The sequence below is a fragment of the Tympanuchus pallidicinctus genome, unplaced genomic scaffold (genome assembly GCF_026119805.1).
Source record: "Tympanuchus pallidicinctus isolate F22 unplaced genomic scaffold, pur_lepc_1.0 scaffold3, whole genome shotgun sequence".
Taxonomy (NCBI): Eukaryota; Metazoa; Chordata; class Aves; order Galliformes; family Phasianidae; genus Tympanuchus; species Tympanuchus pallidicinctus.
Window position 1 is genome coordinate 54977164 of NW_026294747.1, and position 10526 is coordinate 54987689.

The 10526-nt window shown below is 43.8% G+C and overlaps 1 long non-coding RNA gene across 1 annotated transcript; it reads right to left on the bottom strand.

The window, feature by feature from the left end:
- Positions 1-913: 913 nt before the first annotated feature.
- LOC128087298 (uncharacterized) lies at positions 914-9076 on the bottom strand. Its single transcript, XR_008209776.1, has 3 exons — positions 9033-9076; positions 1372-1496; positions 914-1037 (listed from the first exon to the last, which is right to left on the bottom strand). It is a non-coding gene; the product is annotated as an uncharacterized LOC128087298 (long non-coding RNA).
- Positions 9077-10526: the final 1450 nt, after the last annotated feature.

Consider the following 10526-nt stretch of genomic DNA (forward strand, 5'->3'; position numbering starts at 1 on the left):
CCCACAGCCAACAGTTTCCAACAGCTGAATATATCATAGAATCACATAATGGCCTGGGTTGAAAGGGACCACATGATCATCTGTTTTCAACCCCCTGCTGTGTGCAGGGTCACCAACCAGCAGCCCAGGCTGCCCAGAGCCACATCCAGCCTGGCCTCGACTGCCTCCAGGGATGGGGCATACACAGCCTCCTTGGGCAACCTGTGCCAGTGCCTCACCACCCTCTGGGTGAAGCTTTGTCCAGAAGCTTTGTGCCATTTTGAACACATTTTAATTCTCCTTTTTTTTTTTTCCCCACTGTTGCTACATTCCAAGAGAGCATTCATCCCACAAAGCCTTATCTACAAAGGCCTGTTTAGAAGACACAACTCTGCAGCTCCTTAATATCCTGGGAGGAAAGTCTGATTTATTTGCTTGTCTTAGTAATATTTTATTCCTTAATTCATCGACTAAATTATCAGGGAAAGAAAAGCAATATTTAGAAAAGAAAAACCCACTCCTTACTACACATTGTGTCTCTAATAGAGATATCCCCATACCCACTCACTCTTCAGTTTAAAGGAGCCTTCATCCTTATTTGCTGCTGGTTGGACTAGATGATCTTAGTGCTCTTTCCCAACCTTAATGATTCTGTGAGTCTATGATTCTGCATCGCTCCCATCAGCTCCTCGCCTGGTTTGCACAGATGCAGACACTGGCTTTGCAAACATGGCACATCCCTGAGTGCTGGCCGTTGGACACAGCCTTTTTTACCCCAAACATCACAAGTATCCTGACTCGGGAGCCAAAGGCTCTGAAAGATGACATAGTGACATACTGGTGTTAATTGTTCTGACAAGGACCCTCTGAGCAGTGTCATTGGAGGTGACAGTCTCTGCCAGTCTCCAGCTTAGCAGCAAGGTCACTGAGGAAAGGCAGTTTCCACTAATGCTGTCGGGCAGTGGCTGTGCACAGCTCAAATAGTGCTGAAACCTTCTGTTAATGGGATGTTCCAGAGTGACCACAATCCATGGGTAGCTCCACAGTGACCACCATCCCTGGGGACAAGACATAGCAATAAGAAGGATAGATAGAGCAATGCATTTAGAGGTGTCTATGTTATTCCTCTTCAGATGAAATCAAATGAACAAACAGATAAAACAAATGAAATGAAAAGAAATAAACAAAAACATGGAGGAACGAGAAAGGGTTTCATTTTCAAAGTATCTCTACTAATGAACCAGCAAATCTGTGAAGCAAGAAGACCCTGGTCAAAGCAAGTGAGGCTTGGATGGAGCCCTCCCTCCATTTTTAAGGCTTCTTTTCTTGCCCAAAAGCACAGTTCACCATCCCTGACTTCAGAAGTGAATAGCTGGGGAATGTCTCAGGCACCTGAACACAGCTTGCACATGGCAGAGTTTTACTTCTCAAGGCACTCAGGAATGTGGCTCGCTGCTCCCATTGCAGCAGCTGCATGGGAACCAATGTCAGAGACATTCACTTGGAAAGAGGATACTCTGCAAAGCACATAAAAGACATCAGCAAGGAGATGCAGCACTGTGCTCCCTGTAAGTTCAGCACAACACTGACCTCCTTCCCTGGAGGTACCACTCGCCCAACAGGTGATGTTTGACTCGCTGGTCAGGAGGTGACAATGTGCTAGGAATAGGAAATTCATATCATTTGTATTCCTTTTCCTCTGCTATTCTAAGGGTTGAAAGGGCCACCATTTTAAATTTAATTTACAGGGTATACTGTCTATCTGTTGGAAACACGAGGAAGCAGACCTTGTCCTAGTATTTATCAGACACATGCCGCCCATCTGCTTGAGCTGGGTCGAGGAGGATTTGCTGTTAATCCTTCAGACCCATCTGCAGGGGGTTCAAAATGCTGACCAGAAAGCTAGACAAGATGAGGTTTATTTAATTAAAAAAACTGCTCCGGAGGTTACTGGAAATCACTCTGAAGAAGAAATAGCTTTTGATCATGTCACTTCTGGGGGAGGCGGGAGGGGAAGGGGAGGCGGGCAGTGTTTTGCATCAAAATAAGATTGCGACTATGGGTAAATAAGTAAAATGATAGATCTGAGCTGAATAACCCCGCGAGGGGACATTGCTATCTACCTGTTACAACACATGGAGGGAAAACAAAGCCCCTGCTTCAGCTTGGGTGTTTCACCAGCACATTGCAGGGCTTGGCCTCTAATCTGGGCCAAGTATGAAAGGCAGAAATTGGGTTACTCGTGCATGCACACACACAGCACACGCATTAATCTGCAGGTTTGTTTGCATGGAGAGACAACCTAGAAAACAACTTCAGAACTGCAGCAGGTCAGCACTGCAAAACCTGGCATTTACATTTGCCTGCTCTGTGGAAGGAACACCAGTTTTTGTAGAACTGTAGAATTTGAGGGGAAGACAGCTAACCTGAGCTTTATTGCTTTAACATTTAATTTCAGCTTTTCATAATCAGGGCTACCACCACGCAGATCCATTTATGTGGAAGTGAGGAACTCCAAAATCCCAGCTACGTTTCTTGCTGTGTTGAAAATGGGCATCTGTAATGATATTACTTCTAAAGAAATATTGTGTATGTGATGGCTTTAATGCAGTGCTGTCTTTTGGGAGAAGTGGTTTTCCATGGGAACAACCCTTATACTCCTGATTGTTTTCCTGTGGCACAACAACTTTTGATGTAACTCATACAGACGATTTGTCCCAATCTCTCCCAGGGCTCTTCACCTAACCTAGAGGGGTCCACAATCATTTTCTTTTTTTCTTTGCTATTTCTTTTAAGCATAAACATCCACAGGCAGTAAACAATGACATTTCTGACCATAAGCTGGGAGACACAAGGTTTAGCATTGTGGTCCAATACTTGGTGCACTGGTGACATAGAGCTCCATCTACAGACCAAGGGCACCCATTCTGCAGAAGGATGGATCTCAGAAACCACTTCCAGGAGCAATCTTATTCCCTTGCAGAGTGGCAAGCAAAGATCCACGCTGCTTGGGGTCAGATAGCAAAGCCTTCTGCTTTGTGGCTGAAGATAACCTCCCAGCAATGTAATTTTATCTACTGCAAATTATTCCTTAGCTTTCCATTGCAGGATTTGCTTCACCTGATTCTAGAGCTGCCTGCTATCAGATAGAGAGTGAGAGGGATGTTTTGATTTATGAGAGAAGTTCTCGTGGAAAGTGCATGGGTGAAGAAAGAAAATCTCATCCAGAGATTATGAAGAGGGAAATTCACTGTGTTTCTTTTATGATGACCAGGTTAACCAGCTATGCATTGATTGTATAGATAGAAGGCCTCTAAAGTTGGGCAGGGCCACTAGACATGTTCTCTTCTCTGAACATACAGCTTCAAATTATCTATGGGTCTTTTGTTCCCCTTCCCCAGAGCCTCCCAATCCACATATTTTTACTCAGCAGTTCCTTCAGTTGTTATTCTCAGTCATGCAAAGGTGGCATTAACCCTTCCCAATCACCCACACCATAAGTTCGTAGGCAGGGCTGTGTGAGCAGATCTGAGCCCAGCCCCATGCTTGCTGTGCCAAGAGAAGACAGCACTGCTGCATGAATTCAGCCAGTTCCGCTGGCTGTTACTTCAACTTGAAAGGTGCAGATGTGGCATTCAGGGCCATGGTTTAGTGGGCAATATAGGCAACAGGTGGATGGTTGGACTGGATGATCTTTCCAACTTAAATTGTTCTGTGATTCTATGATTCACTGGCAAAAAGGAATACACATCCTAACTAGCTTTGGATTTAAGGTCCTACTGTGCTTATAGTTGTCAGATGCTGGACTGAGAGTCAAAGCCACTGATGCTGAAAGCACATTCTTTCTGCCTTCTCCATGGCAGGGAGAGTGTACAAGCACCTCAAGTCACAGCAGTGTGCACCAGGACCCCTTTGAGAGGTTTCAAACCTCTGTGAAGCCCAAACATCACAAGGCAAAACATGGCTGAAAGGGAATTCTTAATGACAGTATTTAAAAGATGGCAAAGCCCACTTTCTCAGCACAGATACTCAAATTGTGCACGGGTCCCCTATTTACACATGCAGAGTGGAATTTGCACATGCAATTAAGTTGATTGACATTTTCTTACTGTGTAGAGACCTTCATCGGCAAACATTTGTGCAAGAAATCAAGTGAGTGATATTTTTAAATGCCCACCCTGGCATGCAGGAGGAAATGGTAAGGAAACAGCAAGGACACAACTTCTTAGATGAATTCATCTAAGCACTTGTCAACAAATGTAATGAACGGAAATCAGAGGAGCAAATGACAAAAGCCATTGGTTCTGGGAAAAGAGCCTAAGAGGTGGTGTTAAAAGTGGCTCAGGAACAAGCACAGATCAACTGGTATGTCACTTTTGTCATAATTAGTTGGCAAAGAAAACAGCAAAGTCAAAGTCACAGTGGTGCATCGCAGCCCTCCTGTTAGCAGAGCAAGGCTATCGATCCCATCACTCATTTATTTAGGAGGCAGAATTTTAAACAGGAACGAGAACAGAGTCACCATCAAACCAGTTGTCAGCTGGATGTCACCCTAGGCAATTAGCATGCTCCTAATGTGCTACAAATTTTAAGCCCAAATTCTGTCCTCAGATGCTCGCGTTCAGCTCACACTGACTTTGCAGAGCACGTGGTTCAGAGAGCAGAAACCACAGAAGATCTGCAGGTAGATATTGCAGAGGCTTTAGACAAAGAGCCTGGGCTGGGAGGAAAGGAACAGGAGAGCTAAACTACGATGCTGCTAACAGAGCAGGAGGTGTGAAATACCCTCCCTGTCAGACTGAGCAGGCAAGGATGCAAATGTGCCCAAAGTAGCACTGGAAATGGGATGTAAATGCATTTGTAAGTGCCACAGGTAGTTAGCTATTAATAAATCTGGGGTTGATCCTTCACAAGTGTAAGTCGTTTGAATTCTGCTGATTTCTTTTGTTTGTACCAGCTGTAGATCTGTTTGTGTGTTGTTAAAAACAATATATCTCTTACCTGGGCCAAATTTGGTTCTCTGTTGCTGTGACTGGATTAGCTCCACTGAAATTAATGGGAGAAGTATGAGAGGTGTAGGCAATGTGGGAAATGAGAACAGAACACGGCTGCTACATTTGTTAAAGTAGAAAAGAAACGCTTTCATATAGACATATGAGCAAATCCGTTGCACGTTGGACTGACTGGACATTTTCCCTTAGAAAAAAAGGAAAACAAACTCCTTTCCCTTCAGAAAATGACATTTTGTGCAGAACAAGATTTCCCAAAAGGGAAAAAATGTTTCCTAGAAACGTTCCAATCTGAGATGTTCCAACCAGAAAACCAATAATTCTTCTTTTGTTCTACATCTGCCTGAGTCAGGAGACTGGTGATTCCTCCAAGCAACTCAGCTACTGGAAGAAATAAGGGTATGTTATGGTAGAATCAGTTTAGCTCATGTTAGGCTTTCCTGGGATCGCAGGACACACGTAGCTACAGCTCCCATCCAGGCAGAAGCAAATGATGATGACCTGATTCAAGCAAAACTCTTTCGTTTTAGCTCAAAATGTCAACATGAAATGCTCTGACATTTGCAAACAAATTCTTTTTAGGAACTATGTGTTCCAATTTGAGATGAAAACAAATACGAAAATACCAGAATTTCCCATGGGATAGAAATCCGGTTTTCATCGAGAGATCTCTATTGAGAGGTCACTTCTTTATTACAAAGCCACTGCTTTCTACGGCGATGCCTGAATTAAAATAAAAGATGGTCAGGGACCCAATTCTCATCTCACAATTGGATGGCCAACTGTCTTCCACCAGCTGGCTCCTCTGTCACTGTCTTGGGCACAGAAAGTTGAAGAATCCAGAACAGAGCCTGACAGTGACAACCACAGTACCGAAGGACAGAACATTCAGAAGTCTTGTCTATACATCTGCACAAAGAAGGGGAAATTTCAAGCTTTAGATCAGGTACCTCAACATCTTATCCGGTCCAAGGCTGTACATCAGCAAGGATGGAATTTCCACAGCCTTCCCAAGCCCCTTTTCCAGTGTGTACTGGAAAAGTTCCTCATGTGAACAATCTTTTCCTAATACCTAACTGGAATTTTTCCTGATGTAGTTTATGACTGTTGCCTTTTGTCCATTAATGCCAAGAATAACCCGTCTCCATCTTCTGACCATGACCCACCCTCAGCTTTCCCTTGCTCTGGCTGAGCAAACCCGGCACCTTCAGCCTCTCTGTGCTGCAGGTTTCTGATCACCTTGGTGGCCTCTGCTGGACTCACTCCAGTTACTCAGTGTTCCTCTTGTAGCGGAGAGCCTGAAGGCATACATACAACTGCATATTTAATTGGTGAGTGGCATGGACAACAAGAAGGCTGATGTTTCAACCTGATCCTTGCACTTATCTTACTTAGCAATGGCATTTTCTAACTATTACTAGAGTGACAACACTCCTGGATTCTGTAAGTCATCTCAATTCTCTAGGCACTAAAACAGAGACAGGCTGGTTTACACCAGGTCTGGACAAGGCTGGCTGTCTCCTCAACACCTCCATTACCATTGCCATTTGAGCAAATGAAACCATGATTGCAAATCACTCACCTGCTTATTTCATGTAGCAAAATAGCCAATGACACAACCAATGTTCCTGGGGAGAACTAGTCAGTTCATTGAAGTCATAAATGGGTGATAGCACTTGGAGCCGTAGCTTGTATTGGTATATATGTATAGGGGGCAAATACCAGCGTATGTGCAGAGAAAAGCAGGAGAAGTGAACATTCAGGAAAGGCAGCGTGTAATTCTCTGCACCAAAGCAGAATCATGCACAAGCCACCAGAAAATGCCGTATGCATCCATGAATAACCACCACGACATGCCACTGCCTTCTCTTTAGAACTCAGTCACAAGTCTGGGCACTGTTTCTCCCCACCACATAAACTTTCCCTTATAAAAGGTACCCCTACGTTGGGATACCTTTGGCCGCCATTAACATTGGGTTTCCATGGGATACTCCACCTTTTTGCCAGAGGATGAGCTCCCCCAGTGCCTTTGGGAGTCCCTTGCTTTCTGTGCCTTGTTACTAGTGTTACCTCTGGCCAACTCCCCAGGCCTTCGACACCTGTGGAAAGGCTTTGAGGGAGACCCTAAAACCACCAGAACATGAAGCTCATTCTCAGTTATTCATCCCATAGTCTCATCTACTTTTCCAAAATATACAGCGTTGATCTTTCAGCCATACATGATGAGACAGCATTGACTAAATCTGGATTTCTACTTTATTACAAGACACCATTGACTAAACCTGAGTCTCTACTTTGTTACAACAGTGATTCATCTCCTATCTCTAACTTAATAGAGTTGATTAACATTTGGATTTGGCAACCCCTTGATTAAACATGATACCCACAAGGAAGACAGTAGCAGAATTGCCAAAATGGGAACTTCCTGTCCAAAAATACGAAAGAAAGAGGAAAAAAAAACAACAAACAATAGACAACAACCAGCTCTTTCATCTGCTTCCTATGAGGACTCCGTTGTGTCTGTGTCACTGTGCAGAAGGCAGTAAGAGACGATGTCGACAGATGGGGAGTTGAGGACACAATTCACCCAGCCTTCAAGAAAGCTTACAGTCCTGTACTATACATTAATCCACAAGGTCAGTAATGGGGAGGGGGGGAGACACTAACCGTGTAAGCAGATAAAGAATTAAGATGGAGGTAGCAGACAAAGCGGGCACGTCTGTAGCATTTAGTGTAGATGGGGGAATCTGGTGGAATGTCACAGGGGGCATTTCAGCTGCAGGGCCCTTTGCCAAAGGCATGACCAAAGGGAAAGAAAAGAGCAGAAGGAAAGAAAAGGTGCAGGAGACACTCATCCAAGTGACAGCCAGTGCTGAACAGGGAGTAAATTAATCCTGGATGACACTGACAGACTAGGATTAAGTAGCTCACCCATGTCATTAGGTTGCATGCACATATAGATGAGCTAACAAAGATAGGGACAATGCTTACCCCAAATAATTGAGGACATGATGAAAAAAGGGTCAGAGGAAGGCTGCAAAAATAGTAGACCAGGAAACTTCCAGAGAAGACTTTCAAATCAGTCCTGTACTCAGTCATTCCCTTACCAAAGCATCTATTCCTACTCTCATCACCTCTCCTCATCTACTTGACTTTCCTTTCATTCTAGCTTCTCATTCTTGCCAAAAATATAGTTTTTCCAGACCTTCCACACGTTGTCCTGCTCTCTAATTACTGTTACACCCCAGCCTTCCACACACCCCTGTCAAGCTCCATTTCTTTCACAAAAACCATCACTATGGTTTACCTGATGAGAAGTAACTCAACTTGGTGATCTTACCCACCTCTTCCAACCTCAATGATTCTATGAAAGCTTCACCTCAGTTCTGTAGTTTATTTCCCCCTGCCCACTGTCAGGCTTCTACCTACTCCCCTGGAAACCCACCCTGGGAGTTCCTCTTTTGCAAAGTGGTAAAGCACACACAGCACAGCTTTGCAGGTTATGTTTTCAGGACTTGTTTAAGACAAGCACTGCTACCAGTAAATGACAGGGCTGAAATTTTCCTCATCGTCCTTCACATTGGTTGATACACTCAGAAATTAATTATTCACGTAATTGAGTTGCAATTCACTGCAGGACTGCAAGGGCTCCAGAGTGGGTGCCAGGGAAGAGGCAGAATTGCATATTTAGGAATGGAAATGGCATCAGGCTCAGCTCTGAGTTCTCCTGTAGCACTGAGAATACTGGGAATAAGAGCAGAACCTACACATAGTGCTGCTCTGTCCAGAGACTTGAGTGAGGCTGTACTTTGAGTTTCTTGCAGTGCTTGCTTGATCAGGGCCCTTAGCACTACCACCCAGGGAACATTCACTCTCCTACACTGCAATAACAAAAGTTAAGATGGTTCACATTCACATCTGTGTGAAAGTGGGTTAAATCACATGTTTGGTAAATTGAAAAAGGATCAGTCTCACTCAGAACTGGCAATGAGATAAGACTTAACTACACATCACCTAAGTGAGAAAGAGAAAAGTGCTATTTACCTTCTAAGACCCCTGCGAAAGGTATCTCTGTTAAAGCAGATACACTCCTCAAAGATGGATCCCCTTTTGTTTCAGGTTTCCCTCCTCAAGACTGTTGTAATTAGCATTTCTTAATGCAGCTCAGCTGAAACTGCCACTAATGCAATCTGAAGTTGCTAAATGCAATGTCATTGTGCACCATAACGAATGTTTGCTTAAAGATCAATAGGTGAGACCAGTGTTAATTGTTAAATTAAACATAAACATTGTCAAAACACAGCTATCATTATTCTTCCACCTGATGACACGAACCTGGAGATTCCTTGGTGACCTTATATTCAGGCTCTGCAACCTTCAGGTGCTTTGCATCAGATTATCTTTTCCTCATGCCAACTTTGTGTTTTAATTGATCACTTGCAAAACTCAATACAGGGGTGAAAACATCTATAGGGTACCTGGGAACATCTGTAGGGTACAGGGAAACTTGGAGTTAAACGTGTCACAGTTCAGCTACAGCCTTCATGGTAATATTCACTTCTACCTGCTTAGATTACCTCCTGGACTTACCATTGGAGCACAGTGTTCCAGGCTACATTTTTCAGATGCTTTGCCAACTGTTGGGGTTTGGTTCCTGCTAGCTGGTCACAGGAAGAGATGTAGATCCAGGGATGGACAGTGAGCATGATGCAGGAAGCCTCTGGCTTTGAACATAAACAATACTGAGTTTCAGCTCAGCACAAGAACCATTGCTCTCAGTAACTAAATGTGAACTTACCTCGGCTTTAGCAGAGAACAAGAAATCATTCCTGCCTTAAATCATCCCTGCCTTGCTGTGCAGCTGCAGACAGTTGATCAGAGTTTGCAAAGGCTGCAAACATAATAACAATAACAGGTATTATTTTCTATATGTCTTAGGAGGTCAACATCACCAGGGATTTTGAAGGGTCATCCTAAGAATCATTTCTGATTCTTTACATCACAAGGAATAAAACTGCACAGATTTAATTGGTTTGTCAAATACCATCTTGGAACCATCCTTTTTTCTTTGGTCCCGTTTACACTGGTAAAATCTGCTGTAGAGCCCCTTCCTCTGACAGTTAAAAGCTTCCTTCTAACTTCCAGCCTCAATTTATTCAGAGCCAGTTCCTGCCTATTTGTTCTTGTGCCAGCATTTCAGCTTATATAGCTCTTATCCCTCCCTCGTGTTTACCCCCACAACACATTTCTGGAGAGCAGGCCTATCTCTGCTCAGCCTTCGTGTTATTAGGCTGAACAAGCTCTGCTCTTCCAGCCTTCTTTCATAAGACAGCTTCTCCATTTCCCCAGTCACCCCAGTAACCCTCCACTCAGAATCTCAAACATGGGTAACCACAGCTGTCCCACTTAGGTTTTCCTTGGTATCTTACACAACAACATTAATGCTACTATAGTTCTACAATAAAACGGGTATCAGCCTGGTTGCATAGCAGTCCATCCTCATTCATCAAGCATTTAACTGCCTGTCTTCTAAGCCAA